This window comes from Pleurodeles waltl, chromosome 6 (assembly GCF_031143425.1).
Source record: "Pleurodeles waltl isolate 20211129_DDA chromosome 6, aPleWal1.hap1.20221129, whole genome shotgun sequence".
Lineage (NCBI taxonomy): Eukaryota > Metazoa > Chordata > Amphibia > Caudata > Salamandridae > Pleurodeles > Pleurodeles waltl.
In genome coordinates, this window is record NC_090445.1 from 66047571 (window position 1) to 66064825 (window position 17255).

Here is a 17255-nt window from a genome sequence, read left to right on the forward strand (position 1 = left end):
AGACCACTGCTGCTCAATTGTCTTTAACGGAGCTCTCAACGTTCCAGTGCTGTAATGTGTGTTAAAACCCTTGTAATAGAGAATAACTCTGCCAACATTGACTTATAGCTTGGCATTATCCAACTCCAATGGTTTTAATACAGATGAATACCACCTTCTCTGGGAAGGCTGTAAAAGCCTGTGAGGACTGTAGCATGGGGAGGGAGGGACTGTGGAAGGCAGGGAAGAGAGTGGGAGAATGTGGGTTTCAGCGGCACCCACCCAAAATGTCAAGGGGGGCAGGGGTGACCACAGGGGAAAACAAACAAAAAATTACACTTCTTGTCACTGCCGCTGCCACCTCACTCCTATGCTGTTCTGGTGTCCCAGCATTCACCAGGGCACCAGCACAGGCTCCCCAGCAATCCTGGCACTGCTTTCATGCCAAACATAGCATGAAAGCAGCATCAGGATTGGGCACAACCCTGGGGTCTGTGCAGTTTCTCCAGCCCAGCTGTTGGAGAAACCTAAGTGCGCATGTGGGTTCGGCTGGCCTAAGGCAGCTGGCAAAACACCCACTCTACTGCCCCTGCCCTCTACCCCCGCACCGCCTCCCCGCCAACCCCGCCCCGTGGCTCAGCCCCTCCCTGCACTGCTGGTTGAGCAAGCAGATGAAAAATAAAATGATAGTAAGCTATTGTTTTATTTTTCATCTGCTGGCTCTTAGCTAGGGGGGCAACGCCATTGCCAAGAAGCCATATCCTTTTTAGTTTTGCAGAGGGAAGCATTATGTGATCCCTGTGGTTTGGCAAAGGTTTGGGAGGGGACCTACCACAAGCTGCACTGCACCCTTCTCCCAAAGAGACTTTAGGAGCTGGACTTTTCTGGTCGGTATAATGGGTCTGATGTTGGAACACTCATAATTGTGTGGAGTGGTATTTCACACAGGGATTCAACCCCACTCAACTCATAATCAGGACCAAAGTCATTTTAACAGTCAGTTAATGATGTCTGGTTGACCCTCCGTTAATAACTATATTACCTCCAGTTTAGAAGTCAGGCCAGTGAATTGTGTAGTCTCTGCCTGGATGACATTAGGATGAGAGACAACGTAACTGTGACCCATAAATGTGTGGATGCGGTGCCACTTAAGCTCCAGCCTGCGTGTCAGTGGAGTGCTACACAAGAGGGCTAGCTGGGAAGCGATACAAGTCTGCATCAAATTACGATTAGGGCAACCAAATTACATAATTACATTATGCCAATACTGGAAATTAAAATCCAGGTGCCGGGTCCCAGAGTTGGCAATTTAGACACTAGATTAGACCACAGATCACATCTCCTCGAAAACCTTTTTCTGATTAGCATCATCTGAGGCGGTCGTGATTGGTTTTGCCATGCCACCCCTAAACAAGAGAACAGCCTGGCCTCTTTACTGCACGTTACATACACTCACAGATCATTGCGTTTGATAGCTTTCCTACACTTGTGCCAGTGATTACAAACTTACAAGTCAGGATGTTGCATCAGATTCCATCTACTGTCTGTTCACACACATGCTCAAGAAGGGTATCCTTTGAAGAGCTCAGCAGTGCAGATCAGCCATTAAGGGCGAGCAATGAGAGAGTTAGTCTTCCCAGGAGCTCTAGATTAAAAAAGAACATGCATTGACAGAGCTACTGCGTTTCGCCGCTGTCGGCAGTGGTGCAGACCTATTGGATTTGTCTATTTGTTTCCTACCAGGACTATTTTAATGTGCACATTTGCACAATCTTGGAAAGCTACAATCTGTACCTTCCTCATGCAGGCTGCAGTACCTTAGGCAGTTGCTAGCAATGTCACAGACTTCCGCACTGCGCTCTGCATCTCAGGATTACAAGAATGGTGAACAGAAGAGTTGCTTGCACAAGTCAAAAAGCACAGGCAAATTAAAACATGTAACTTGCATATTTACTTTTGCAAGACGGATGGATGTTGCTTGTTTTCTAAACAAATGTTCCCATGCTGTAAGTAACACAACAATTCTTGCAGGGTAAAATAAAAGGTGTGTAAGTTGCACCACATTACAAATTACTGTACCTTAATAAAGGAAAGGTTAATTCCAGGAGAACATCTCTAGCAGGAGTACATGTTAGCTTCACCAGGAGAATGACCTAGGCTGAAAATGCTACTCAATAACATCACCAACACAAATTCATCATGCAACATGTTTGGCACAACGTTATGTGCTGGAACATCAGTGGGTTCATTGGCATGGTGTGGCGGGGGGCCCAATCACCACATATTTTTGTCTGACCCTCCTAAATCTGATGCCACCATTGTTTCTGCATTTCTTCCTACCTACAGCGATAAACGTTGCTGCTGATCATTTTTCACAAATTAGTCCTGTGCATGGCTGGGTGGGAGTTTTGACACCTGCAAGTGCATTGAGGAGTGTTGTGTTTGGAACTTGTGGAACATCCCATTTGTAAACGTAAATAAAGGAGGGAAAAACAGAGAAACCCCGTCATGCATGATTCAAATGGTATGGGTAATGGCGTGACAGGGAATATAATAAAAAGACTCGAGGCCCGGACCTCACAGTCAGCAGGTTAAACAAACTCACTGGTGTCGGCTCTCCCTTTATTTCATGCTGCACCTGTGACTCAACTCCAGGCCACGCTAGGATACACATCAAATTAGCAACGAGTGGGAGGTTTGTTCCTGCCCATGGACCTGATCTGGCATTGCCATCTCCATGCCATACGCTGATCCCTACTGGTGCTGTCGGCGCTACATGCTTTCTCCGTGTCGGGGTCCGAGAGCCTTCCTGTCTGCTCTGTAGCCTGGCTGCACACTATGCAGCTGCTCGTGCCAATTAAAGGCAAGCTGCATCGACTGTTCTTCAGGCCTGTGGTGGGCATTTCTCCTGCTCCTGGCTGACCCCGTCTGCAGCATGTTCTGTGCATCCATCAACTCCGTGTCCCAGAGCGTTTTACTGTTGCACTATTTGTCTGCTGCACATGGTGATCAGCCTAGTGAGCCCAGCTGCTGTTTGCCTGAATGTGAAAAGTTTCTATGCCTGTATTGTACGCTGAGCCATGTCTTATGCTGCCTGCTGCCTCCTGGTACCTGTCCCATCACAAGTGGCCCCAGTGCATACTTTTGCTCCACCTTCTTCATACTACAAATGTGGCTACCTGCTTGACCTGGTATGGCTTTGGTACACCCCGTTGAGCCTTTTGTCGTAGAAGGACCCCATCTGCACACACAGCACAATGAAAAGACTGGGTAGAGAGACTGGAAGTGTATTTTGCTGCAATAGCTTTAGAAAATGAAGGCCAAAGCCCCTACTTCTGCACCTCAGGGGTGCTGCCATTCACAAGCTAGGGAAAGTGGTGGTAGGGAAAGGCCCACTGTTTACATATGCTACTCTGGAACAAGCCCTCACCTCGCACTTTGAGCCTCTTGTGAGTCCTGACTATGAACAACTCCTCCTATGCCAAGCCAGGCAGCTTCCTAAGGAATTGGTAGAAACTTTTTAAGCACGACTAAAATAACTTGCTAGCACTTGCATGCTGGCCAACACTTAGAATGAGATTCGTGCACAGTTCATACAGGGTTGTACATCTGTCAAACTAAGGGCAAATATTCTACAGGTCCCAGGGAGGTCCATGGCTGATATACTCACGATGGCGAGGTCAAAGGAACTCTCTAAAGTGCGTGCTGCACACATGGAAGTGGCACTCCAACAACAAGTAAAGACTGAACCGGTCAATAAAATGGCGGCTGTGGGAGTGGGTAGAAGGAAGACCCAGCACAAGCCTGCTATGGGTTCCAAGGTGTGTTGCACGTGCAAAGGATCCTGCCCTCAGCATGGGTTGTGCCCTGCTTAGGGCAAGAGATGTACTGCCTGTAATAAACTAAATCAGTTTGCCAAGGTATGCCCCTCCTCGGCCCCTCAAAAGGCGTGTAGACCTAAATCAATTGTCATGCAGACCCCTGAAGCCCTAGATGATGAAGAATACATGAATGATGATAATGTGGAGGGGGCGGTTGATGTCATACATGCCGAGCAACCAGGAGAGTACCCTCAACGGTGCATTCCCAAGTGCGCAGACCTCCTATCCGGCCATCAGGTTCCCACCCTGATTGACACAGGGCCCTCAATAAACATCCTTGAGCAGTCTGTACTGAAAACTCTCCTGCTACAGCCTGTTTTGCACCCCAATGTCACCAAGGTGTTTGTCTATTGATCTTCAATGCCACTCCCACTGGCAGGAGTTTTCACCACAGAAATCTCTCATGAGTTGCTTTCCATACTTGCGATGGTATGCATCACAAAGAGTGGCACTGGAATGTTACTGAGTTGTCACACAGCAAAACGACTTCACCTAGCGATGTTTGCTCTCAGCATACGCCTGGGGAGTGTAGACGATTTGCTAACTGAGTACTTCCAGCTATTCCGAGGAATCGGTTGACTGAAGGACCACCACATCCACCTCCATATAGGCGAGTTGATCCAGCCAGCAGCACTGAGACATCACTGGGTGGCCATTCTTCTGTATCCAAAAGCAGAGAACAAAAAGAGAAAACTGGAACAGGCAGACATCATTGAGAAAGTAGAGTATCCTACGCCCTGGGTGTACTCAATTGTAGTCACCCGCAAGCCTAAACAGCCCGGTGAAGTCAGGATTTATGTTGACATGCAAATACCCAATATGGCCATCTGGTGTGAACTCTGCCTGGCACTCACTATGAATGATATCATAGCAGAAGTGAGTGGTTTGAGATGGTTCTCAAAGATGGATCTCTGAGCAGGATACCATCAACTGCTGCTGGCTCTGGAGTCATGTGGACCTACAAAGATACAAATGCCTCAGTATAGGGGTGTCAAATGCGGCAACCATCAGGGCCTGTTTGCTGGTGTTGATAAGGTCATCAACGTCAGTGATGATATCCTGATGCATACCCCAATCATCGCACATCTTGACAGACTGAGGTCAGCATTCAAATGATTGCAAGACAGTGGTCTCACCCCACTCCAAGAGAATTTGGCATTTTGCCAAAAAGAGATAGTGTTCTTTGGATATCGTTTTTCTGAAAATGGGGTCATGCCGGATCCCGCAAAAGTTGAAGAAATCTAGTGAGCCCGGCCCCAACTAGCATTACAGGAGTCCGCAGTTTCTGTGGGAGGGTCACATATTGTGACTGATTCATTAAAACTTTACCCACACTCGCAACTCCCCTTCAAAAACTGACAAAAACAAATGCAGTTTAGAAATGTGGGCCTGCCCAAGAAGAAATGTTTCAAACAACAAAACAAGCACTGTCACTGTAAACCAGGCTGGCTTACTTTGACTCTCAACAACAACAGAGACACACTTTTGACTACCGTCCCGAGGGTACCTGATAACCGATTGACTTGTGTGTCTACGTTTACCCCATTGTCCAACAATTTTAAGAAATTGATTAACAAAAGATGGTCGATCCTAGGCACATCCATTCCAAAACCTCTGTTTGCTTTTAAAAGGACCAACAACATCAGAGATATAGTGGTTCATACTCGCCCACCCACACTATCTGTAGATACGAAACAGACGACCTTGTGGAATCTTCAGCCCGTTTCAGGCCATTTTCCCTGTGGTCAGTGTAATGTCTGTCCTTTCACCCGACGTTTGAACACTTTAGACCTGGAACCATTAGGTACATGGCAACTTGTCAAACACACCAATTGTAACACACGTAACTGTATTTACATAATAACGTGCCCTTGTGTCTTACGTTACATTGGCATGACCACCAGACCAGCCAAAATAAGGATCAATGAACATAAGATGTGGTCGTATTACCACTAAGCTTAGTGGACACTTTTTGGAACTGCGCCACAGTCCAGATGATATGTGGTGGGTAGTCCTATACTCCCCAAAGCACGACAGTAGCAATTCGCATTTCCTTTTCACAACTGAGCAACGTTGGATATTTAAATTGGGGACTCATATCCATGGGCTCAATGATGACTTCCCTGGTTGCATTTTGCCCGTTGATAACCTTTCAGCTTTTTAACAATGACGATACATGAATAGGTGACTGACACCTCCCTAACTGGTCAAGGTTTTGACTCAAGGGCAACACTTACTTTTGGAGTTCTATCAACACTCCTTTTTTTCAACTTCCACCCTTGCCATTTGTTTTAACTCAAACCTTTTTTTGACTTCCTGATGCTGGTCCTCTACATTTTCTTTTTGTATCAGGGTATCTTTACTAGAGACACAAGTGACTACTGTGGGGCACTGTGTTCAACTTTAGTGAGGATGTGGCACTCCTCATATGAAACCGGCATCCACCTTTCATGCTGCTATCAACTGATGTACAAGGACAACCCCTAGCAATTGTCTTCTTCCACCCCAGACTTAAGCTGTCCTTTATACCTTTGCATTTGCCTTAGATGTACCCTTTAGATACTCTCCCTGTGTCAGGACATTTTTATTTAATACATTTGTGACTACTGTGGGTCTGAGTTTACTTTAACAAGAACAAGTTTTTTTTAACTTGACTTCTACCTAATATGATACTTTCGACCTAAGCTGAAGCACAATCGCTTGTATCTGCTCCACTAGTCTGTTTTTTATGCTTACAGCGGGACTCTGGAGCGAGTCTGTTGTCTGTGTTTACCATAGTGCACACATGACCTTGTGTGTCCTATCATCAAGTAAGTCTGCTTTCACGATGGTGGATCTGAGCCCTTGCCGCTTCTCTCGCGCTCAGCTTCCAAGGATCGTGCCCATTAGGGCTCCCTTTAACACTCTTTAGTTGTCTGTCTATGCAGAACTAGACTTGGATATTAAACTTATGATCCCTGTCGGCTTTTTTCCATGCTCCATTTATTTGGATTTGTCCATATTACATTACATAGTTGGTTAAGGGGAGTCTCCCCACATGAATAGATTAGAGAAACAGATACTTCCTAGATGTGTTCAACACCTTTTCTTGGGATGCCAGTAGAATTTTATGTTAGGCTTCTTATTTTCTCTGAGCACATGGGGGTCGATACTGAGGGGGCCTGTATGATTACTTGTACATATATCCAGAATGTTTTACACTAATAACTATGTGTTAAACCATTGTAGTGATTATGCTTTCCCCTTGGCTCGTGTTTACCTATGGAGCTGGATCCTAAATGTGGGACGGTAAGCCAAGGTTCTTCTGTTCCAGACACTACCACTAAGCATGATAACACTGTGAGTTCACTGCGTGCCACCTTTATTACCTGTGTGCACTTATTGATTTGACATACAATTGATACGAGATATATGCCTTCTTGTTTGTTTTTCCAACAGGTTGACCCTTACATTAGACTAGCCTGACATGCAGCCTTTTTGTAGTAAGTGACTAAAGTTTCATGTGACTGACAGTTTGTGACATATTGAGGTCTTGAGATTTAATCAATAGGAGAACTGTTTAGTTGAGTTTTTTGGTCCTGATGAAGTGTCGATGGATCCATTTGGACCGTTTAGACACAAAACATGTTGAACCTGTCTCCAGGGGTTTAAGGCAGTCCCTTATCCCCTTCACTTGTATTATGAGAGTGTCTGAGCAATATCTCATTCCCCACACTCCTTTATATGTGTTTATTGCTTTGGCCATCACCCTTTCCTGATCATTAAAATTTGGTGTCCTGTCCGGGTTGTGAGCCTCCTTTGTCTCTCTCTCCTTCTTTCTGTAGTGCCTGTAGGTGGGCATTGATCTCTCTATGTTTGTTTCATCACGGCACAGTGCTACCGAGAAAAGATCTCCGGCAAAGAGCCCCCTACAGGGGTGCCCGTCAGACATTGCAGCGCCGGTCTGATGAGGAGCTTGCCCGATGATGAAGCATGACATCCAATTGGGTGTGTGAGGGCACTTGCTTCTAGCATAAGGGTTGCCCTGTGTTGTTCTTCTTTTCTCTGGGGAACAGTGTATGTTGTATTTATATTACTTTGACTCTCATCATGTTTCAGAAACCTTGCAGGTTTCGGGGCTGTGCTCTCTCAAAAACAGGACAGTGATGAATGGCCTCCAGTGGCATATGCTAGTTGCACCCTAACAGAAACGGAGCAGCGTTATTCTCACATTGAGACGGAAGCCATTGTGGTCCACTGGGGGTGATGTCATTTTCACCTGTATCTTTACGGCTATCCGTTTACAGTTTGCACAGACGACAAGCCACTAATCTCTCTCTTCACAGGATCATCATCAAAACCACCTGCCAGGATTGAGAAATGGATCCTGCAACTACAGGAATACCATTTCACAATGATGTATCATCCAGGATCTGAAAACCCAGCTGATTATCTCTCTAGCCACATGAGGCCAGCCTCTGCCAGTGAAGAATCAGATGCTGAAGATGTGGAGTAGTACGTGAGGTTGGTGGAAGAGTGATCATGGCCTCTCTGGATGACACTGTAGTTGTTATCTAGTCAGATGACCGCCTTTAGTTAGTCATATCAGCAGTGGCTTCCTGATCATGGCACACCCTCACTCAACATGACTATCATCAAACGGATGATGGCAGGTTGACATTGTCATCACTACATAATGTCTGGGATGAACTAGGGTTCTCTCCTGAAGGGTGTCTATTAGGAGGTCCTCGATTGGTAACTCTGGCATTAGTGCAAAAACAGGTGGTTGATCTAGCCCATTCCACACATCAAGGTGTGGTTAGGAGGAAGTGTAGGCTCAGATGCACAGTCTGGTTCCCTGGTTCAGATGACCGGGTGGAAAGTCTGAACCACTGGCCCGGCCAATCGACCTGCACCTGAATCCATTTCTCTCATTTCTTGGCACTGATAAAGTGCAGATATTGGCAGCCTGCCCAACTGCCAACACATGTTGGTAATAATAGATGACTTCTCAAAATACCCGAAAGTTGAGATTCTAGAGTTGAAGATAGCTGACCAGACCATACCCCAGGTGGAAGCGATTGTGGCAACTTATGGTCTGTTGGATGAACTCAGAACTGATAATGGCCCACCTTTTTCTAGTCAGGAGTTTGCTGAGTACCTTGTTTCACAATGCTCCATATAAATACAAAGTTGGATTAAAAAGATAAATAGGAACAATTAAAAAAAAATTGTTGGACCTGGCTTTTTGACAGGGTCATCCCCAAACTTTTTGCCTCCTTCCTCCTATTTTTTCTGACCTGTTGTTGTTGGCTTTTGACCTCTGGGCACTTTACCACTGCTAACCAGTGCTAAAGTGCATATGCTCTCTGTTTAAATTGTACTATTGATTGGTTTATCCATGATTGACTATTTAATTTACTTGTAAGTCCCTGGTAGAGTGCACTACATGTGCCTAGGGCAGGTAGATTAAATGCTACTAGTGGGCCTGCAGCACTGGTTGTGCCACCCACTTCAGTAGCCCCTTAACCTTGTCTCAGGCCTACCATTGCAAGGCCTGTGTGTGCAGTTTCACTGCCACTTCGACTTGGCATTTAAAAGTACTTGCCAAGCCTAGAACTCCCCTTTTTCTACATATAAGACATCCCTAATGTGTGCCCTAGGTAACCCCTAGAGCAGGGTGCTGTGTAGGTAAAAGGCAGGACATGTACCTGTGTAGTTATATGTCCTGGTAGTGTAAAACTCCTAAATTAGTTTTTGCACTACTGTGAGGCCTGCTCCCTTCATAGGCTAACATTGGGGCTGCCCTCATACATTGTTGAAGTGGCAGCTGCTGATCTGAAAGGAGCAGGAAGGTCATATTTAGTATGGCCAGAATGGTAATATAAAATCCTGCTGACTGGTGAAGTCGGATTTAATATTACTATTCTAGAAATGGCACTTTTAGAAAGTGAGCATTTCTTTGCACTAAAATATTGTTGTGCCCTTCAATCCACGTCTGGCTAGGTTTAGTTGACAGCTCCTTGTGCATTCACTCAGACACACCCCAAACACAGGGTACTCAGCCTCACTTGCATACATCTGCATTTTGAATGGGTCTTCCTGGGCTGGAAGGGTGGAGGGCCTGCCCTCACACAAAGGACTGCCACACCCCCTACTGGGACTCTGGCAGACAGGATTGAACTGAAAGGGGGCTTGGTGCATTTCTTAGACACTCTTCAAAGTCACCCCCACTTCAAAGGCACAACTTAGGATAAAACAGGGCCTCTGCCCTACCTCATCAGACACTTGCTGGAGAAGAAACCTGATCCAGAAACTACATCCTGCCAAGAAGAACTGCCTGGCTGCTCAAAGGACTCACCTGTCTGCTTTCTACAAAGGACTGCTGCCTTGCTGTTGCCCTGCTGCCTTGCTGAACTCTTGTCTGGCTGTGAAAGTGCTCTCCAAGGGCTTGGATAGAGCTTGCCTCCTGTTCCCTGAAGTCTCAGGACCAAAAAGACTTCCCTCTTTTACTTGGACGCTCCGTGCGCCGAAAAGTTCGACGCACAGCTTGCTCCGCGGCGATTAAAACGCCGCACACCGACGCTGATCGACGCGACGCTCTTGGGACGCCCGAAAATCCGACGCACGGCTTCGCAAGGACAACGCCGCCCGACCTCTGGAGGAGAAATCGACGCGACGCCTGCCGCGAGATCGTAATTTCGACGCGCAGCCCCGCAGACCGACCTCTAGAGGAGAAATCGACGCGACGCCTGCCGTGAGATGGTAATTTCGACGCGCAGCCCCGCAGACCGACTCGCAGCCGGAGAACAAGCAGGAAAATCCACGCACAGACCCGGGACATCTGGTAATCCCCGCGATCCACAGAAAGAGACTGTCCATGCGCCGGGAAACGACGCACGACTTCCCCGCGTGGAAAATAACGACGCGAGTCCGTGTGTGCTGAGGAGAAATCGACGCACCCACCCTTTTTCCACGCACCTCTTCTTTTGTGGCCCTCTGAGGAGATTTTTCCACGCTAAACCAGGTACTTGTGCTTGAAAGAGACTTTGTTTATATTCTAAAGACTTAAGACACTTTGCGGGTCATTCGACCCTGGCGGTCGGTGGCCGCCAGGGCCACCGACCACGGGAGCACCGCCAACAGGCTGGCGGTGCTCCTACGAGCATTCTGACCGCGGCGGTTTAGCCGCGGTCAGACGCGGAAAGCCAGCGGTCTCCCGCTGACTTTCCGCCGCTCGTAGGAATCCTCCATGGCTGCGGAGCGCGCTCCGCAGCCATGGAGGATTCCGACTCCCCCTCCCGCCATCCAGTTCCTGGCGGTTCTCCCGCCGGGAACCGGATGGCGGGAGGGGGAGTCACGGGGCCCCTGCCGTGCCCATGCCTATGGCATGGGCACGGCAGGGGCCCCCGTAAGAGGGCCCCTAAAAGTATTTCAGTGTCTGCAAAGCAGACACTGAAATAGGCGACGGGTGCAAATGCACCCGTCGCACCTTCCCACTCCGCCGGCTCTATTACGAGCCGGCGTCATCGTGGGAAGGGAGTTTTCCCCTGGGCTGGCGGGCGGTCTTGCGAAGACCGCCCGCCAGCCCAGGGGAAAACTCGGAATACCCTCCGCGGTCTTTCGACCGCGGAGCGGTATTTCGGAGGGGGGAAGTCTGGCGGGCGGCCTCCGCCGCCCGTCAGACTCAGAATTAGGGCCTTTATATCACTTTTCAGTGATATCTTTACAAATTCATATTGCAACTTTGATCTTTTTGACCTGAAGATACCCAGATAAATATTATATATTTTTCTAAACACTGTGTGGTGTATTTTTGTGGTGTTATGCTATGGTGTTGTATGATTTATTGCACAAATGCTTTACACATTGCCTTCTAAGTTAAGCCTGACGGCTCGTGCCAAGCTACCGGAGGGTGAGCACAGGCTGATTTTGGATTGTGTGTGACTTACCCTGACTAGAGTGAGGGTTCTTGCTTGGACAGAGGGCAACCTGACTGCCAACCAAAAACCCCATTTCTAACAAAAATCATACAATATTAAGAATAAAAATTGATTAAATCTCTTAGTCCTTGCCCTATAACACACATATTTACCTATCACTGATGTTGTAAAAGGCGAGTGCGAATATGCCATGCAGCCACAAGGATCTTGCTAACTGCATGTATCAGTACAATGGAAGTGTTGCTCTTTAAAATCCTAAGGGCAATAACATATTGTCTAATGCCCAAATTCTGACAGACTGGGCGGATCTTCTAGCGTCATGGAAAAGCATATGCTGTGCAAAAAAACAAAAGGTGTTCAACCGATTCTGGGACAACGTTACAGTCTGGACATAGGTTGTGTACTGACAATGCCCTCCAACTACTACTAAAAGACATTAATGGTAAACACCCATAGCAAAAACGGGCACACAGGCTCTTTCCTAGGGGATCGGGGATGAGATCTAAAAAAGGTTCATACTGTGGGTACCATTTAAAGTCGAGGAACTGGTTAGTCAACCACCCATGGGATGTGCCAAGGAGATAGTTATTCCTAACGTGAGACCAGTAGGCTATTTTTAATGTTTGTTTCTGGGCCTTCCCTAAGTCCTGTGGGTTCTCCCAATAACCCCTAAGACCCAAAGTCCGGAACCAGTTTGACACATGCCCAAACCATGGGATAGAAGTTATATTAGGTCTTTTGAAAAGGTCAAGAAGTGACTCCCTATAAATAGTAAGCTCTGGTTTGGTCCAAATCCTCACCTAAAAAAGTAGCGGTCTTAATGCTAACGAATCTGAGATACGATTAAAGCCAAGATCCAGAAAGATAGGAATCAAAGGAGTGCTGCCTGGGCATGCAAATAGTGCTCTGGCATTGTCTGTGATATTTTCACTCACAGACAATTTGGGAGCTTTGCAGAATCCCCACACCTCAGCACCATAGATCTTAATAGCCAGAGAAACGGCTTCCATGGCAGTACTTTTATGTAGGCGTAAAATGGCACCCTGATCTGTGTTGGAGGAGAGACACACTTTTACTGATCTGATCTTCCCAATTTAAATTATTGGAAATCCTCACGCCCAAGTAATCTATCAAGCTGAATTTATCCAGAGGAAAACCAGCTATGTTAATACTGCATCTCGTCGCTGGCCCTGGGCTAAACACCATTAGTTTGGTTTTGCTGAATTTCAGTTCCAACCCACGGTCTGCACAGAAGGCTGTAAACTTATTAACCAGAACCTGGAGCACCATTGGAGTCTTAGAGATGAGGAGGGAGTCATCCGCAAAGGGTAGTTTAGGGATGTTTTGGGCATTTAGGGAGGGAGCATTGTTCTGGCAGTGAAACACAGCTTGAACCACCTAATTTACATATAAAGTAAATAGTGTTCGTTCCAGGACACAGCCTTGGTGAACCCCCCGCTGGATGGCAATATCGTCTGTTAATTCCCCATGATTATCCCATCTCACCTGAGCATATGTACCCTCGTGTAGTCGCTGTAAAAGATGAATTATGTTTCCTGGAATACCTATTTTGTGTAAAACACCCCACAGTTTCTCTCTAGGTACCATATCAAAAGCAGACCAAAGATCCACAAAAACAACATATAAATTTAGTTTAGCAAGAGTTTCATATTTTCAATAGATCAGTGCCAACCTAAAAACTTGATCCACTGTACTAGTTTTGGAGCGGAAACTGGCCTGGAGTGGCATGCTCACTTGATGAGTATCAGCCCAATCCAACAGTTTTGCAAAGATTTTTTGGGAGATTACCAATAAGGCTGATGGGTCTGTAGTTAGCAGGGGAACCCACGTCACCTTTCTTAAAATGGGTATTATTTCAGCCCCTTTCCAAGTACTGGGCATTGGGCCCCCAGCTGCTATTGCATTTGATATCATATTGATACAACTGGACCAGATTACTGGCTCGGATTTATATAAGTCCCCCGGTATCTTATCTTGACTTGAAGCTTTAGAAGATTTTAGGGAATCGATTGCAGCAATAGTTTCCCCCAAGGTGAAGACAATGTGATCATCGTAGTTACAAACGTCCATTCCTAGGTCGTCTGACAATAAATTAGTTTTAGCCAGCTGCTGGGGGAATTGTGGGTTGAAGAATCGTGGGTTGAAGAATTGCAGAATGGAGCATAAAGAGTAGTAAAGTGGTCCACCCAGCTCTCTGGTTGAATATGAGTATGAATTGTACTCCTACCCTCTCTATGTCTATTGGAAATTAACTTCCAAAAAGTCACATTATCATTGTGTCTAGTTGCATCAAGCAGATTCTGCCAGATTGAATCTTCCCAGCTTTTCTTTGCCTGTACTTTAGTCCTATTATATGCTAGTCTGGCTGTTCCAATCACCCCCTGAGAACGAGACACAATAGCTAACTTTAATGCTAATTTAGCCTTAGAGCAATTCTTATTAAACCACTCACTTGTTTTATATGTGACAGAAGTTTGCTTGGTGGTAATCTTTTTATAGAAGACATTCTGTAATTCATGTACCAGTGTCTCGTGGATACTGAGAATTGGGATATTGCTGACCTCAAGCTCTTCATAATTAGCCATGGCATCAACAAACAATTTATAGATCTCCTTGATCAAGTTCCGATTGGTCATCACTTTTGGCCAGCTAACACGTTTATAATTAATGGCCACAAGTGGCTCTGGGACCATAGCATGGTAAGTATTCTGAAACCTCCTAAGTTCACCACTGCATAAAGTAAGGAGCAAGGATCAACCCTCATATCTTCCAACATCAGCCACATCCTAACATCCACTAGGACATAGTCAATAACACTAGTAGATTGGCCTTGCTTAAAGGTGGGGGTGATACTTGGATCATAGCGCGTGCGACCATTACAAGCCCGAAGCCCACACTTGAAACACAATGTCAGCTGGAGGGTGACACAGGAGCGAGTATACACTTGTTCGCTCATCAGTTGTGGAATGCCCCAATGTTCATCCTCTTCAGCTGTTAGATCGCTGTTTATAGCAGAGGGTTCAAATGTACAATTCATATCCCCTGCAACCACAAGCTTAGTGGAGAAATGTAAGATATCCGTGAATTTGATTAGTTGAGCCAAGGTTTGACACTCTACCCCTGTGACACTGACCTTACATATGCATTGATTACTATTACCTGAAGACCTCGATTGAATTCAAGCTGGACACCCAGTATATCAGCGGAATCTATTTTTAGTGTTGAATGATCGGACTGCAATTTCTTGTTTAATAATATCAATAGACCCCCCCTTAGCTCAACCAGTGCCCCCATCTGCAGGTTGGGCCGCCACACAATAGGATGAAAAACCATCCAGGATGACTGGGCCCTCGGCCCAAGTCTCCTAGAATATGCATACATCCTGCTTGCTAATGTAGGTGTCCCACTCTGGATCCAGCAATCTACCACCCAGCCCGGCCAGATTCCAGGACTTGATAGTTCAGAATTATTTTCCAAAGGTCTAAACCCAGGATACTGAACTTTCCTGCAATCTATAAACTCATCTAACACCCTACGCCTACCCACAGAGACCAAAACTGGGGTTGATGGATAGGAATCAGTGGATAGTCAGTCAACATCTGGTAGTGTGTGGGGATTATTTGCTGCTAAAGCCAGGGCATGATTTTGGCTATGATCGCACTTCCCATCTACTAGACCCCTACATATTGTGGGTGGACTAATGGTGGGTGGAAAAAGTTTGAGTCTAATACCAACCCCTCCTGAGATTCCTAAGATGACAAGTACGCAGTTCAAAGTCAATGAGATAATCCACAAGCAGCTTGTCCACAAGACACATAGAAATAAAATGGAAATTTGAGCCTGGCTGGCTGTGTCTTCCCACCTTTAAAATATCTCCTCGAATAACAGAAAGGCAGTTACGCTGAGCTCACAGCCAATAGGTGACCTTGTTTATCAGAGACTCCTGTCAATTCCAAGGACCCTGGTGTCAACTTTGGTACCTCTGTCATGTACATGGTGCCTCCAATTCTCCCTTTAAATTGGGCCTGTTTCTTAGGTGTTAGCCATCTCGCTTCAGCCCGTTGTAAGGCAGCACAAGTCAGAAGGCAGTGGCTGTGTGCAAGGCAAGGCAGCCTGGGGTATGTAGTCTCACCCCAGGCAACAGCAGTGTGACCCAGTGAGCTTTCCCTGCAGCGGCACGTCCCACGCTGCAAAGACCGGTGGTGCTTTAGTAGTGCCAGTCAGGTGGCAGTGGCTGTGTGCAAGGCAGCCTGGGGGACATAGTCCCACCCCAGGCAACAGCAGTGTGACCCGGTGAGCTTTCCCTGCAGCGGCACATGTTTGTCAGTAATTTTACTTAAGTCTGACAGCGACATTGTTACATACACAGAGCCCTGTGGCTCCACAGTGGGAGCCTGACCTGCATTGAGGACAGAGCTGGGTTCTTTTCCAAGGGAAAGCTGTGTGCCAGCGGGACCTTTTGCAGTCACAAGTCGGCATGGAATTCAGCACGCCTGGGATAAGTTGATGGAACGCCAGCGCTCACTGATCCGAGAGATACCCTGGCTTTCCGAGCTGTTAAGTTCCACCTCCGAACAGGGTCCCCCAGCGCAGAGCTGACAGCAGTGTATCCAGGGTCAGGATCAGGGATGGACAGAGCTGCTTTACAGAAAGACGGAGGGTGGCGACAGAGCTTGCAAGGAAAATCACTCCCTGCTGGCTGCAAGCGAAAGATGAAGCAGAATGTTTTATGCAAACTTTAAATAAAGTCCTGAGAATTGCATTGGCTAATGGTGAGAACATGAAGTGCTCACTGCATGCCTTCCTTCAGGACTACCGTTTCACTCCACATGCCACCAGTGGAGTTTCCCCGAGTACATTGTGTATAAATCATTTTTTTTATTATATAAACAGCATCCATGTTACACCCAACAAGAGGAGCACATGCTGGGATCATCATGGAAACGCTGTGAACTGTGACTGAGATGCAGCCCAGCTGACTTCATACTGTGAAGGAAGATAGCCTGTACATTTACAGCCGCTGTCTGACACCTTAGAGTAAGACTAAGACATGAGGGTTGGATTAGTTGTATATCTGGGAATGCGTCAGATTCCATGGGTGTTGCATGGGAACACCCACAGCAACACCTACGCAAGGCCCCATTCACACAGTGTTATGCATGAAAGGGGCCATATTAAATGGCCATGAAAAGCCATGCAAGGTGGCTTTGCGTGGCCTTGTAAATGTGGGCCAGCACATCACCGGAGCTTCAAAACAAATGATGCTCTGGTAACGCAGTGTGCCAGTAGGGGCTTGTAAATGAGGCTCCAAGAGCTTATTGCCTCTGTTCATAGTTGGAGCTGCAAAAAGTAAATACTGGGCATCACAGTACTATTTACCTTCTGCTCCTAGGATTGTCTTTGCCACCACTGAAGCTAGGGGTCGCAAACTGTGCCAAGGGTCACAAGGGGC

The 17255-nt window shown here is 46.7% G+C and overlaps 1 protein-coding gene across 2 annotated transcripts in view; it reads right to left on the minus strand.

Moving 5' to 3' along the window:
• Positions 1–17255, minus strand: part of LOC138299201 (mucin-2-like) — a 278248-nt gene that overhangs the window by 146433 nt on the left and 114560 nt on the right. The window lies entirely within an intron of this gene.